General features: G+C 42.5%; 1 protein-coding gene across 2 annotated transcripts in view; it reads right to left on the bottom strand.

The window, feature by feature from the left end:
• Nucleotides 1-13,961, bottom strand: part of RAPGEF5 (Rap guanine nucleotide exchange factor 5) — a 163,636-nt gene that overhangs the window by 40,501 nt on the left and 109,174 nt on the right. The window lies entirely within an intron of this gene.

Raw genomic sequence — 13,961 nt, 5'->3', positions numbered from 1 at the left:
TACATGAGAAGTTGCAACTCTATTGCATGTAATGAGGTGATGACAGCCAACAGCAACAATGGTGTATTTAGTGGGGAAGAGGGATCTAGAGTCCCAGAGACAGTAAATGGTCATATATTTGGATAAACAACACATCATATATTCCCATGTACTTAAAGCCAGAGGATTCCCTGCTGCTTTCCATGTGCCCACCTACCTCTCTAACCAGATCATACCCTTTCTCTCCGAGGGGGCAACTCTACAATATTAACTCAATACGATGGCACAATTGTAAATGCCAGGAGGGTAGAATGGGTTTCTCACATGGGTTTACACACCAAATTTGACTTTTCAGTGGTTGCTTTTCCTCCTTCTCCACCCTCTTCTCCAGACAGGTTATCAATTACTAAGCCTTAGGCCAAAAATGAATAAAGATCTGTAGCGAAAAATCATGACGCAGGTTTAACAAATCAGGACAGGCGGTACAGTTCATGGTGTTGCCATGTCCAATACCTGTAAGCTCTTCTCAAACTTGAGCATTTTCTTAAACTACCACACTGGTACAAGGCATCAGTGGAGCAGTCTCACATTAATAACTTGTTACATAAACATGAAAAGAGACTTAATCTAAAAGGAAATGTCTTTGTCAGATGGAGTAAAAGTTAAATTCCTTTTATTAAATTAAATATATTTGAGGACAGTTTTTTTAAAAGCAAATATTTCAGTTTAGCTATCATGTAGAATGAGTAAAGAAGGAAAAGTAGGGAAATATTCCAGTGTTACAGATAGATACACCTCTCCAACTACACACCTAGCAATTTGTATGTCCACATATTATTTACTAGTATGCATGTGCACCAGCCAGTGTCTTTAGACCATCACAGCTAAAACAATACTGTATACACACTTACATTACAAACACGTTCAATAGCTCAAACTGTATTCAGAATATACCTATTACTCTCTTGCTAATATTAGACACCTTGTCCAGCTAAGCCAGATATAATTATTCCTAATGCTAGCCCTGAGTCATTAATCCCTTTATACCACAAGAAGAGGTAACTTGAAGACAAATTCCAGTTTGTCCTGGTATTCTGATCACCCTGTTTCATCCTGAGTAGTTTTTGTTTTGCTGCTTCTCAATGGCTACCAACAAAACAAAAAAAAAAAAAAAAAAAAGGGGGGAGGGGGTGTGAAAAATAAGCCAAACAAGCCCTCCCACTTTCAGTGACAGTGACTGCTGAGATGACAAGAGCCATTCTCTTTTTCATATTAGACTTTACAGAGCAACTTTTCAGACCCTATTCTTCCCACTCTATAGCATTTCTGTTTCCATGTTCCTTCCTTTCTATTACATGCTTATTTAAATATTAAGAAAAAATAAAGCTATGCAAAACAAGGTGACCAACAGGATTTTAAATATGCAGTGCATCAATCTTTTTTCTTGTAATTACATGGTTTACAAAAGTTAACTTCCTCTATATGGATGAGTATAAACACATAGACTCTGCGCGTATAGATTCCATATTCCTTCATCTGCAGACCATCTATGTCACGTCCTGTTAGTTGGGGAGAGGGTACTGAGAGTGAAATCTGTTAAACTGCAAAGAAAAACAAGTAATCTGTTGTTTTTTAAACTTGTCACCATTCTGAACCCAAATCTCTTCCACTTTCCACTGTACAAATCCATTGTGAATGGCTGTGCAAGAATTACAGAAAGATTTAAGGGTTTTTCAGGCTTGTATTCCACACTAAATCGGATTATAAGAAAATATAGATAAAGTACTGGAATGCAAGTCTTTTTCCACTTTATGCAAAGTAGCTATTCAGCTTTCTCCAAGGATTTGCTGGAGGAGGCCAAACCTGTATGGAGATTGAAAAAAAAAAAAAAAAAGAAAAAAAAAAAAGGAAAAAAAAAGAAAAAAAAAAAAAAAAAAAAGAGATTGCCTGAATGAACAAGCCACTGAAATTCACAGTTAAATCATAGGTTGTGGTTTTCACTGAGTATGAGAGAATTAAACGGAGTAAAAGGATGAAAACTCATGTACTGAATTAAAAATATTACTTTCTAAACTCTCTGCTTTCCAAGCTGAGGAAATGGCTAAATGCCCTTACTGCCTAATTTATCTTTCAGAAACATACCAAACAGAAAGACATCATAAGATCATCTTCATCCTGAAGCATGTTAGAACCTGAGTAAAATGTACTGATGGGCAGCACATAGGAACTCCAGCAGCATGAAATGTGAATGGGGGCTACACACGCATTTTTCAAACATCAGTGCAAACTCTGAGTTTGTGCGGTAATGACACCTCTCTGGTGGTTGGGGGTGGGGGGTGGGGGCATTTTTTGAGAAAGACAAAGACCGGAGAGAGAAATAAATGTATTTTAGACAACATACGACAAATTCTAAAACTCCTTAGCTATGCTATTTCCCATTTGTGATTATGGCAAAGATGATGGGATGACCATATGGTCAGCTCCTGACATCCCCTTATGCTAATACACTTATCAGTATTAGCCAGCATTCCAAATTTAAAAATCACCAACAACTTCAAAATTTGCTCTCATTTACATTCACTGCATCATCCCTACCTTGCAGGACTAGCCACTTCTCTCTAACACTTAGTGAGGCTCATCCTCCAGAGCATATTTGGGGGGGAAAAAACAAACAACAAAACCAACTGAATCCTTTGGGGTTTTTATCTTCCTGTGTATGACTGAAAAACTGGGCTCAATAATGCTAATGCACCTTGTGACTTCAAAGCACATACTGGAAATATTTTTTTTAAAGAAAATATTCACCGATGGGGTTAGCAACACCATAGCTGCTTGCTATGTCTTTGCATGTCCCACAATCATCGAGAAAAGCAGCCCTGTGAGATAGGGTTACAGCTGGGCAAACAGACAGATGAGCTCTGTGTGCCGGAGTAAAATGGATGCTGATTACTTCTATTCTACAGGGAATAGACATTTTTTGCTATTTTAAATATTCACTCGCTGAGTTCAAATTAAACTAAACGAGGGCTACAGCAAAGCATTTTCAAGTTTTTCAGCCTCTTAGTGCTGAAAGCTCTTAAGCTTGATAAGTTCTTGTCACCCCTTTTACTCCTTTCTGTAAAATGTGAAAAATTATAATCACACCTCAAGGCAGACACTGCTACATGTAAATTTTTTGCATGTTTTGGTTCAAATAATACTATGCAATGCCCTGAAACCTCTCAGCAATACAAATGCATGTCCAGAGAGTTGTAGCTGTAATCAGAAAATTGCTTGTTCTGCAGAAACTGAAAAACGATTTGAGGGCAATTCTTTTCAAAGATAGGAGTTTCTCAATAATCTGTAATTCCACAGCAATTCACTAAAAATGTCAGGATGTCTCCAAGTACAAACAGTAAATGCAAATCACTTTCATTACTATCTGATCTAGGAAGATATTGCTCATGTCTGAGAGGGTGGCGAGTGGTCCCATATCTCCCTTACATTCAGCAGATGGCAATGGCACTCAGGACCTTGCAGGATTAGCCCTTAATTCAAAATCAAATCCTCTAATAATGCTATGCCACCATAGACACAGCATGAAGCAAAAAATGAAAATTATGTTGAGAAAGAAAGGTCAATGGAAAAAAGAACATCAATATATAATTTGCTGCTAATGTATTAAAACAATTATAGTAGTTATGTCATCTAACCACTGAAGCACCGAGAAATCAATGCACAAAGGAATAAAGAGCAAGCCATTTATTTCTGGCATTAGGTTAGAAAAAGAAAATACATAAGGGCAAGATATTTAACCTGTACAACCAGATTTTTTATTAGAGCACAGAAGTCAGAACTAGGAATAATTTCTAAGGTCATCTCCCAGAAATTTCTGGCAGTATTTTAACATCTGCAGAATGAATCAAACACATTCTGTCTGGTAAGGTCAAAGATCCTCCTAAAGTTGCATTCCAGTTGCTGCCATCACATGTATTGGAGCAGTTTCATATTTTGTTTGAGGGACGAAAAGCCCTGAAACCACAGGCAGAGAGCAAATGTCAAACTTGTCTAGCTTTAATGAGGCACTAATTTTTCCACATAGAAATCTGAAGCTCTTTTTTCCCCCCCCAGGTAGGAAGGAGCCCTGGTGATTAATGTGCAGCTGTAATAGTCGGGGTTATTTGAAATTATTAGACAAATCCACTACGCCTTATACATTTCGAAGTATTAGAAATATTGCCTATAGCAGTCACCCTAAGACACTGCTCCTTTTTGTTAAAAAAAGCCTTGACTACTGCAACTAAAACAGTCAAGCTTTCCCTGCAGTGAAACTTCACTTGACGGTAAGCCGAGGTATTTTAACGCACATGCAAAGTCCTCACACGATCCTCGCTGGGGAAGGCAGCCAATCCTTGTTCCCACCAGGCATCTCCCAAAGTACTTCAGGAGAAAAACCCATCCTCTCTTTCCATCAGTTGTTTAAAATAAGCCAGCCAGGCCAGGACTGCCTGGAGCAGCAGGATGGAGGATAAAAGATTTAATGGTTCTCTTTCATCTCCCTGCCCGGGGTCCAGCTGCCTTATGGGGCAGAAGAGATGGGCGGCAGCAGTAGCTAACAGGGCAGCGTGCTGCTGGTCTGCCCGCACGGGTTTCACCTTCAGCACCACGCACCCTGCCTGGCACCCCGGTCAGGCGTCCATCTGGGGAAGCTGTATGAGCAAGTGCAAGGCAAGTTTCTACTTTCCCGCTTCTGTCTTGCACCTGGGCTTCCTTGTATCCCCCACCACCACCCTCTTCTCCAGGCATCCAAAGAGATGCAATGCCCTCCGGCTCGGACCCCTCAATGACAGGACTTCCAGCTGTCACTGCCTCAGCAGGGCCGGTGTGGCCTTTTGTTGCCTGGTGGCAGCCCAGCTGTGGCACACAGCCAGCCTCCAGCGACAGACAGCAGGGCACGAAAAGGGGCTGCATCACCTGCCCCACCACCACCACCACCACCACCACCACCACTGCAAGCCTGGTCCCACCAAGTGGGTGCTTTGAGGCGCTCATGGCTGCTCAAGCCTTTTCCCAGGTCCACCAGCTCAGCAGACATTTGAGTCTAAAGGGAACTTTAAAACTAGACTAGATATTCGACTTTCAGAAAGTTAATATAAAGGAAGATGTACTTAATCTTTATTCTTTTCATCTTTGCTGTCCAACACTCGTGTGGCATTGAAGGGGAACCTAGTTTCAAGTTCAGCATGTCTTTCTCATCGCTGAATTGGAAAACCTACTCTGAGGAAACTGTAATCTTCAAATCTAATATGATATATAAATATAAAAATATCATTGCACCTTCAAAAAAAACATTGCGAGCTCTTCATTTCTCGGTCTTCAACTTGCAATACTTTAAAAGAGCCTACTTTTCAGTGACATTTCTGAGAACATGAACCCAAATTTTCTGTATACAACCCCAAAATAACATATAAATATATAAAATATATGAAAATATAAAAAAAAATATATATATATATATATAAAATCTTGATTGGAATTATTTTCAAGTAAGTTAAGACTATTAGCCCCCAAAAGTTTTAACTTCAGTATCTAATCAGGCTCCGAAATCCACTGTATTTGGACAATATATAGTCCAGCAGATTGCAATGACTACCGTACAGTGACCAGAGTACTTTCCATACTGGTACATAATATGGATAAAGGACAGGTCAAACTACAATGGCAATGCCACATCTAAAGCTCTGCAGGTCAGGTGCAATGCCTTGACTTCAGTGTGTAGTGTTATCACCATCATCTGCTGCTAACTGCTTTCCATACCAACCAGAGGGATAGGTCCCTTAGGGGAACAGAAATGTACAGATCCGCACTGTGTATTTTTAGAAGTGTTTAGCAAGAAGCTTTGATCTATTCTTTTCCTCCTACAAAGCAGCAAGGAGCAATTTCTTTGTGCTTCGGCCTGGGGAAGGAGATATAAGAAGAATCTTGTTTGCCCCTGGGAACCAAATTACCATAAATATGCTAAGCAGTGCAAGCTCCCCAACATGTGGCACTGGAGCATGTGCAGTAAACATCACAGTGTCTCTTCAGGGAAGCCTAGCACGACAAAGCCCCCACTGGCAAAACGCTTCTGGCTTCTGTAGATTTGGCAGAACTGCCTACAAAGGGAACGATGGCATTTTCATCCGAGCAAGTACTGTTGGATTTGGTCCAAATCTCTGCATAAGATGGCAACAACATGCACTAGACTAACGTACAGACCATGCGCTTCTTCCAGCACATGAAAGAGCAATGCATTGGGTCAGGTGGTGGGACATTTTTGGTGTAATGGGTTGCACAGATTAGGTTAGGGTCTTGCACATGCAGCTCTGGCCCGCTGTCATGCAACCTCAAAAGCAGCAACTCGCTTGCCAACACCTGATAAATGGAGGCAAAAGGCCCAGCAAAAGTGCTGCGTGGCTGTGATGTGTTACAGGCTCTGCTGGGCAGGGGGCAAGGAGGAGGAGGGAACACATCTTGCAAACCCCATAGGAGACCCAGACAGGCATTAGCATGCTGCAATGTCACTGCACCACTGAAGGATGCCACTTCCAGCGTTTTGCCCCAGGGTGTACAATACTTCAGGCCGATGGACACCTCAGATAGCTACCTCTGAAATAACTTATGCAATATCTAAATACCTACAACGCACAGCAGAGATCTCCTTATACTGGGATGGGGATAGCAGGAGGGACACGACACCGAAAAGAGCCCAAAAACCAAACAGGGCCATACTTGCATCTTGCGTTTCCACACCTGCCTTCCTCCCTGCTCCCTGGAGAAGGGAAGCATGGCTTCGCAGCATAAAACCAGAACAACAAGTGTCAGAGCACTTGTAAGGCAGCTGCATTTTGCTTTCCCCATGTGGAGAACGGGTTCCAAAAAAACCTGATGAGTTTCATGAAGGCGGTGTTAAAACACAATGTTACACTAATTGTAGACTTATTTACATTATATATGTCCTTTCAATTAGGAACCTGAAATTGTACTTGCTATGGTGAGACACCAAATCATTCCAATGACAGGTTAACATGTAATTAAAGACAGCTTTTCTCCTCATTATTACAACTTAATGGAAGACAGCAATAAAAAATGCCTTGTACGTAGTCCATGTATGTATTAAGAACATCTAACAACTTCAAACTATCAGGTTTGTCAGTACAACCCTGTACCGACAGCAGAATGAAAGGAATAACAAAGGCTCTTGCTTGCACAGTTTAAAGATCATACAGGAGAACAGACATTATCCGGAGTTCAGCTGCTTGTATTAAAATACCTGCATGGGCCTATTTCCCTGTGGCAGCAGAACTGTGTTCTTATGCAAGCACCTTCTGGTGCTTGCAATACACAGTAGTTCAGTGTTACACTTTTGTGAAAGAACACCCTTATTTTGACAATTTTCAACCTATTTTCACTCATTGGGAAGCTAGTGTTACATCCTTGGTTCAGCTGCACCATAATTACTCAGGGATTTTATCTATCTGATGGCCTCACTTATTTCAGTTACATAAAGTGGAGCTATTAAGCAATTACTGGATAAAAGCCCAGTGGGGTAATTTTCTAAAGGTGTTTATTAATTTTTGCCATTATTTCAGATTTTTAGCACTGTTTACTGATTTAGTCACAAAAAATATATGCAGAATACAACTCTCAGATAGGCACAACTTGGGACTTGTATAGTCCAGCTTTCTTCTTTTGTATCTTTCTTTTCCAAGTCCTATGAGATAGGGTATGTTTCATGCACACGTTGGAAAGCATCTAATGAAAGAGATGCATTCTATATATTGTAGAAATTGTTTGTTCAGACTCTACCCCTTCATCAACACCGCCAGCTGTTCCTTGGACTTCGACAGGACACAGAAGAATCTCCTTGGCTGAGACGTAAACCCTACCTTTCTGCACAAGCGTACGTGAATCCGACGCAGTGTTTAGGGTAAAGGTAAAAATCACGAACTGCAGTAACAGAAAGGATACTGCAATAAACTGGGCCTCTTGACTCATCTGCTCCATGACCATGTTTCACTACTACGCATAACAACATCTGGCCATGACTAGCGCTTGCTGCCATCTTTCATTTCTATAGCTCTTTTTGGCCATAAGTGCCAGCACAGTTTTTATAAAACGAGCTTTATTTTTCCAGTGTACAGAGAAAGGGAGGCAGACACGGGCTCAGCGGAGGCAGGAGGTACCTGCCAAGGCTGAGAGTACAAACCCAGTGTCCTCACTCCCGTTCTGCTCATCCCTCCGCAACGTAGACAGACAATACCAGTGCATTTGGCCTCCTGCCAGTGAGGCCAACACCACCAAATGTGAGATTCAGATGGTTATCCCACTGCAAATCACCTTTCCCTATCAAATTTCCAAACGCTCTTCACATTAAATAGGCTGACAACTGCATACTTTCTACTTCCCTTCAGCATTTCTTCTTTTTCTTTCTTGCTCCCCAAAGGAAAATGGCTTTTGCAACTGAACTGTCTGTCAGTCTTACTCTCCCTTATCCCTGTAACCTTTGAATCTGTCGACAAATTTCAATGAAATTTGAGACAGGGCAGCAAATTCTCAAAGACACTATGTTCCTATAAGTGATGGGAGTAAGTGCATCTGTAGAAGAGAGAGACAAATTATTGTCTCGCTGAAGTAAAGGCTGCCATTAAGCACAGCTATGTCTGTAGACATAAAATAACTCAGCTAAAGGAGATGTAGTGATAGCATCTCAAGCTGCCGCTGGTAGGACTGGGTTTTTTTTGATTAAAAGATACAATCTCAAACGCTGGGACTACTAGCATCACTGAGATACCCTCTGTATTTAAAATCCTGCAAACTGTGTCCATACCCAGTTTCTCTAACAAGGCTTCCCATCACTGCTGTTCCCATCTCTCTGCTCCACCAGGTTGCTGGGTCTTCTCTTGGTGAACCCTATAAATTGCCAGGGCAGACCACTGTGTTTTACTTTGTGTTTGCATAGCACCAGTCACGGACATTGTGGCTTCTGAATGCCTGTATATATGCAAAATGGTAACTCATTATCTTTCTGCATTTGTTTCTGCAAATAACGTTTGGGTTTGGGGTTTTTTTTCATTAAACAGCTTTGCTTATTCAGTTAGTCATTAAGGCCAATTATAAAAACTCATTTTTAAATTTTTTCTTACTAAGAAGCAGTATCCTTTTTATGTCATCCCTGGCTAGTCTATGGAAAATTTTCAATTAACGTGATGACAGTCTCAGACTGCAATCACTTGTCCATGGCTGCAGCCCGGTAGACACTTCTGCTAGATGTAACACTACCTATAGCTTCTTGCAGGTTACAAAACAGTGAGCATGTATTTATTTTTACTAAAGAGTGCCTGTCAGAGGAGGTAGCAAAGCATCTCAAAGAAAGACTCTGAGGATTATGTACCACTCCTCAGCTAGCTAAATACTTCCTATGTAAGAACATATATTTAAAAGCAATTTTCCAAATCAGTTTTTAGGAACACATCACCGATTACAGTAAATATATAGGAGCTGGAATCAATTCCATTAGGAGCGGCTGTTTTAAAGACACAGCAGCCCACATCCCAGAAGGACAATGAAGTATAATATGCAAGCTCATTTAATCACCGTATCCAATTACAAGGAGGAATAAATCATCACACACATGCCTATGTCTGAATTTTAAAAAGTAAATAAATCATGAATAGTCAAGCCAAATGTTGTGAATCTCTGGATTCACAGATTAGCAGGGGAAGTGGTGCATTCACTTCCCATTTGAAATGAGAGTATCCAAAAACTATTAACAACATCTAATTATTTTAAAATAAATACAAAGGCTGCCTTTTTTTTGTTCAGTTTGGAGCTTGATCATACAGAGCTGCCATCCTCTGCAGCAGGGAACACAAAATCCTGACAAACAGTGACCTCAGTGGAGCTTGTATATGGTCTAATGACAGACTTTCCTACTCTCTCTGCCCAAATTCATACCAGGACTCCCCTAAGTCACAGGGGTTCAGAAGAGGAGCTGGCCTTCTTGCTAACACTACAAATAGCAGCACTTTGGGCAACTGCTCCTGCCCTTTGCTGTAAACTCCCTCATCCCAGACCTTCATGACCATACCCTCTAGGAGGATCTGAATGCTCTCCATTTGTCAAGAAAACCCAATACATCAGTTTCTTGCAAAGCTGACGGCATTTTCTTGTTTTTCAGACACTTTTAGCAAACTGTTATTAAAGATTTATCATTCTTTGTAATCAAGAACATAGTTGTAACTTCCCAAATTGCATCTCGCTAACCTTGATTCCCTGAACAAATTTCCAGTCCTTTAAACTGAGATGTTAAATCAAATACCCTATGGCCCATCTGCATGTCAAAACCCTCACCTGAGTAGGGAGATAAGATTCTCATCAGATTCTCGTTTATACTAACACAACCTATATACACACAACAAAGAAAAAAAACCTGTTCAAAATATTTACGTAAGTGGCACAAGCAACTGGTAAGATGTGCCAAAACTTTTGCCTAGAGAGAAGGGCCATCACACTGGAGCCTGTAACAAAATTTGCCTCAACCCAGTGACACCTGTCCTGGTTTCAGCTGGGATAGAGTTAATTGTCTTCTTAGCTGGTACAGTGCTATGTTTTGGGTTCTGTATAAGAAGAATGTTGATAACACACTGATGTTTTCAGTTGTTGCTAAGTAATGTTTAGACTATGTCAAGGATTTTTCAGCTTCTCATGCCCAGCCAACAGAAATGCTGGAGGGGCACAAGAAGTTGGGAGGGGACACAACCAGGGCAGCTGACCCAAAGTGGTATTCCATACCATGTGATGTCATGTCCAGTACATAAACGGGGGGTGGGGTGGGGGCGTGTGTGCGGATCGCTGCTCAGGAACTACCTGGGCATCGGTCAGCAGGTGGTGAGCAATTGCATTGTGCATCACTTGTATATTCCTATCCTTTTATTATTACTATTGTCATTTTAATATTGTTATAATTATCATTATTAGTTTCTTCCTTTCTGTTCTATTAAACTGTTCTTATCTCAGCCCACAAGTTTTTCTTCTTTTCCCGATCCTCTCCCCCATCCCACCGGGTGGGGGGAAAACGAGCAAGCGGCTGCATGGTGCTTAGCTGCTGGCTGGGGTTAAACCACAACATACTGCACCAGGATAGACCTCAGGAAAATGCTTTCTTGCTGCTTTGCAATGGAAGAGAAATATTCAGGAGAGTACTGAACGTCTGGGGAACACATGGGAGAAGCCCAGCTTCAGCTGGCAGACACCCTCCCCTGCCTGCAGGTTTAGACGTAGCTTGCCCAACACGCCCAGGTTTCCCAGCGGACCACAGCCCAAAATCTCCACGTGTGTGCTTTGGGGCTTCTGCCCACAGCAAACCTCAGGGTGGTCCAGGGGGCCCCACGATGGCAACGGCTCCCCACGCTCTCTCCCCGCCCTGGGGAAGGGCTCCCTCCCACCCAGCAGCCTCACTGGGCAGAGCACGCAGCCCCAGCACAGATGCCATCTTCAAAGCGTTTGCAAGCTGCGTGTGGCCAAGAGCCCTACGCTGCTGTCACAAGGAGAGGACAGCGAGGAGCCCGCAGCACGGCCAGGGCCGCTTCCTCGCAGTCAGGCTGGCCTCCAGCAGACCAGAGGTCTGCGTCTGTTTGCCCGTCCTAAGGATTACTCGGCCGCCCCTATGGAGCCTCCTTGTTCGTGCCCGTGCTGCTGAAGGTGGAGGTGAGGAGGCGTTCCGTTCCACCTGCCGGGAAGCGGGCTGCGTGCGCGTGTGCTGAATTTCTAAATCACCCAGTTGCTGCCTCCCTGAAACTGCTTGCTGGCACATACCAGGATGGCAATTTTCCTTCCACCTGCCCGTTACAGAGTTGTCTCTACAGGCAGCAACGCGACAGTAAGAGGAGAAGCTGTAGTCATCTTAATAGGCAAAATGTTTGCATTTGCCTGTGGTTGGCGGTTTCCATGTTTTGGGGCAACGCTGCACGCTCACTCCTGCTTTAAGACTTTGAATGAAAACCCCTTGACAACAGGGATCTGACAAATGCTATTTGTTTGTGGTTGTTTTTCACTGTTGTTGGTTTGCTTCCAGCTTGTGGCTGCGCATCCCCCATGATGTACTAACAGTAACAACAAACAAAATCCCATGGACAAGGCTCCTATCGTGGCAGGGAATGAAAACCAACAAGGGTTTCATTATTTTATTGATGCCGGGGCTCTGAATTCATGACTGGGAAAGAACAAAACCCCTATCTGGCTTTCTGGTTTTAGCTGCAGTGGTTCCTAGAGGGAGGTCAACCGGCCCTAAATCCTAAGAAATGGGGGTGGGGAGGGTTAAAGAAAGGCTGGTTGGGGAGTCAGTGGAGCCTTGTGGGCAGGAGGAAGAGGAGGGATAATGGCAGGAAGGGGATGCAGGGTGCAGAAAAAAAAGGAAAGAAATTGAAAAGCAATATAAAGTGAGGTATAAAAGCCTCTAGCAGTCCCAGGTCAGACAGCATGATTTCTCCATGATTACGTCCCTGATTCTGGCAATTTATATCTCCATCAAAACCCAAGTTCAAGCAAAGGAATAAAATCACAATTCATCCCAAATGCTGTCACAAGAAAGCCTAAGTTTTTTATTATTAGCTTCCATCAAAATTAGATCCATCAGTGCTGTCACTTTATTTACATTGATCTATTTTCCTTGTCCTCCCACCCCAGAATGTTTCTGTGCTCCGTGTCCTTGAAAACAAGCCATCACATTTTCACTTCAGAGGAACAGTACTGATTTGGTTTCGGAAGGATCTCACAAGCGTTTCTGAACTGAGACAAGGTCATCTCATGATCTCAGCCTGGCTCAGGAGATGGTGATGTGAGCTGCACATCCCACAGCTACAACTCACATCGGTATTTTTCACCTTGTCTAAAAGATGGGACAAGCAATTTACTTTATTGCAGTAACTGATGCTATTGCGAAAAGCTCTTTCTGCCAGAACCAGCTATACTCCAGGAGGGTTACTGACATCTCACGAGAAACGTTTGGCTGTCAAAGTGCTGTAATTCTACTCCTATTTCAATCTCTGAAAGGATCAAAATTGACTTTAAAAAAACAAGCCGGTTTGTCTCCAGCGCCAACCACACAGACTCTCCTAAAAGGTGTTATGTACCCCAACTGATATCACACCAGATCAAGCCTTTCCTTCTAAAAAAGCAACACCAATTTAAAGCCTGCATTATGAGCTTACCAACTGCAGTTAATACAAGAAGCTTCTGAATTTATGCCAAGCACATTCTGCTCCATCATCTCCTTTTTAGACAGGCCCCTCTACTCTCACAAAAGTATTCTTACTACAACCATCTATTCCTACATCCAACAGCCGATCTTCTGACTTGCCCGCTAAAATCAAAACCTCGCAATGTAACACAAACCACAGCAGAATCCTCCGCCAACCTCATCCAGCACACAGCAAATCTGGCCTTCAGTAGCTGCTGCCACAGCTGCTCTTTCCCTTCTTTTTAACTTGGACATGATAGAGAAGGCAGCAGCCAGCGCTGGGGCAAGGCAGAGCCAAGCTCCGCTGCACTTGATAATCCGGGGTGTGTTGGCAGCAGTTTGCCAATGCCACAGACAGGCTTTCTCAAGCAGTTGCGTTTATTCAACTAAACAGCAAGCAGAGGCATTCAGTGCTGTAATGCAGCTCAGGGTTCGCAGCTATTAAGGGAGGTCTTAAGAGCCCGCAGAAAGCCTCACCAGGCACTACGCATCGGGAAATAGGCAGAAATCTATTCCAATTAATGGTTCACAAATAGGTCTTGGGTTGTGGCTTTTTGTTCTTAATTTCCCTGGGTGTCCTCTGAGCACACGGATTTACAGAAAATGGTAAGGTAGAAAAGAAAACGACTGCATCAGCACACTACACAACAAAATATCACCTAACCGTATTAACAGGCAGCATGACAGGGAGTTTAGTAAAGGAATGATAATTGTAGTTTGGCTA

The sequence above is a fragment of the Accipiter gentilis genome, chromosome 4 (assembly GCF_929443795.1).
Source record: "Accipiter gentilis chromosome 4, bAccGen1.1, whole genome shotgun sequence".
NCBI classification, from domain to species: Eukaryota; Metazoa; Chordata; class Aves; order Accipitriformes; family Accipitridae; genus Astur; species Astur gentilis.
Note: the sequence above shows the minus strand (reverse complement) of the source record. Positions and strands in the feature narration are given on the sequence as shown.